General features: G+C 51.4%; 1 long non-coding RNA gene across 1 annotated transcript in view; it reads right to left on the bottom strand.

Annotated features, from left to right (window-relative positions):
• LOC144229730 (uncharacterized) overlaps positions 1 to 675 on the bottom strand; it is a 4,634-nt gene extending 3,959 nt beyond the window's left edge. Inside the window, exon 1 of the long non-coding RNA XR_013334581.1 lies at positions 560 to 675. This is a non-coding gene — a long non-coding RNA (uncharacterized LOC144229730). The remainder of the gene's footprint in view (positions 1 to 559) is intronic.
• Positions 676 to 2,130: the final 1,455 nt, after the last annotated feature.

The raw sequence follows: 2,130 nt of genomic DNA on the forward strand, positions 1-2,130 counted from the left end.
AGCCGGGGGCCTCGAGCAGAGGGGCCGGGCCCGGGCCTCACGGGGGGCTGCGCGGCCTGGGGCCCCCTCACGGGCGCGCTCCTCTGCTGCCGCGTCTCCCGAACCTCCAGAGCCAGCGTGGTGGCCGCGGCCCTGCAGCCTCGGGCNCGTGGCCTCCCACCCGCACACTCTGGTCCCCCCGGGGCGGCCACTACTGTCCCCGTCACCACACAGCCCTCCTTCCTCCTTGGTTTTGGGGGCAAGTGGTCCGGCCTCCACCGCGAAGTCTCCCCGCCGTCACCCGACACTCAGCCCCCTGCATCTCCTCCTTCCCGCGGCCGCTCCTTGGCCCAGCTCGACTACATTCCAGGGACCATCAGATGGCCCTCCACCAATACCCCACTTCCACGGACCCTCCGGGCTACTTCTAGAAGCTTCCCTAGCTCCTTCCTTCTCTCTACACTCCTCTCCAATCAGTTCCCACCCCTGGTTTCCAGCCCAGGATCCTACCACTGGCGCTCACACCACCGCTCACACCTGACCGACGAGCCTTCGCACCGTGTTTTCCCAACAGACTTACCTTCCTCAAGGCGCTGCTGTGCTTCTGTAACTCCACCTCAAAATCAGTCCGCAAAGTCCTCTTCATCTGAAGTTCAGGTGCACAAAATCCCGTCACCTCTAGCACTTCAAGCATCCCCATCTGTTCAGGCCTTGGCCATGTAACTGTCCTTGAGCTCCATGATGCACACACACTACACACGTTCCTCTCCGAAAGCTGGTTGAACTTACTGTCACCTTCGCACATGCGGTATTTAGTTAAGTATGACAGAGCGGTTTTATCCTATTTTTTTGTCCCCGCCAATTAAATGGTTAAGCTAAAGTTTATTTTTCATGATTCTTCTTGCTGGACATATAGTAGGTATTCAATAGCCATTAAATATTATTTTACTCCTTCAACAACTATTTGTAGAGAACTGCGTGGTCACTGGCATTGCACTGGGCACTGAGCTACCCGACGGTGTCCAAGTCACCCCTCCCAGCAGGAAGAGGCTTCAGTCTGCTGTGACACAGAAGTTCACGTGCCACGGGGCCCAGAGGAGGAAAACCTCAGACTCGGGGACCATGAAAGGGAGACATGTTTAAATACCCTACAAGGTAAATGATCCTTTGTATCACCTTCTCTGGATCAGAAAGCCACCTCCCTTCCTCACCCAGGTGACACACGCATGTACAGGCACACACACACACACACACACACACATGCACTCATGCACGGCACACACACGCCTTTCATCCTAACACATTCATGTTCTTCCTTCTTCATGGCCTTATTCCCCATGGACCATTGCTATATATTAACATGAAATTTCTAGGGCACCTGGGGGACTCAGTCGATTAAGCGTCTGACTTCGGCTCAGGTCATGATCTCGTGGTCCATGAGTTTGAGCCCCGTGTTGGGCTCTGTGCTGACAGCTCGGAGCCTGGAGGCTGCTTCAGTTCTGTGTCTCCCTCTCTTTCTGCCCCTCCCCCACTAATGCTCTCTGTCTCTCAAAAATACATAAACGTTAAAAAAAATAAAATGAAACTTCAAGGATTTATAAAGTACGTGCCTTAGCATGGGGACCCACCAAACCCTTCTTTTCATGTGTCTTTTTCCCTAAACAAAATTTTGAGTACGTATTATATTACCTTTAATTTGAGTTACTTAAACTTTGGACAGTTAATCGTCTATAAAGCGTGATCACCATGAGCGATTCCTTCAGCTTCACTTCTGTTACGCCTGTCCGTGTAACATCACCATCTCCACACCGTCTGATCTTTTTCTGGTCAGAGTGCACTCTATTCCCTGTTCCTTGTGTGCTCTGATGTTGACTTTCTAGAAAATCTAAGGGAAAACCTCAAGAGCATAGACACCGTCGCTGCAATGACATAAAACTTCCTCTGCGCTCTTTCCTCTAGAGGCTCCATAGGTAACCCCTAAAATAACATACACCTTCTCCTCTGTGCTCCACTCTCGATTCCTCTTACGCGCTTCTGTTTATTGTAGCCTTCTCGGTTTCTGCTTTTCCCCAAACAGTGGACAGGGACCACGTTTTCTGAAATGGGAAAGACTAATAGAATCATAGGTTAAAATGGAGAGAAACCAACCAT

This window comes from Crocuta crocuta, unplaced genomic scaffold (genome assembly GCF_008692635.1).
Source record: "Crocuta crocuta isolate KB4526 unplaced genomic scaffold, BGI_CrCroc_1.0 scaffold408, whole genome shotgun sequence".
Taxonomy (NCBI): Eukaryota; Metazoa; Chordata; class Mammalia; order Carnivora; family Hyaenidae; genus Crocuta; species Crocuta crocuta.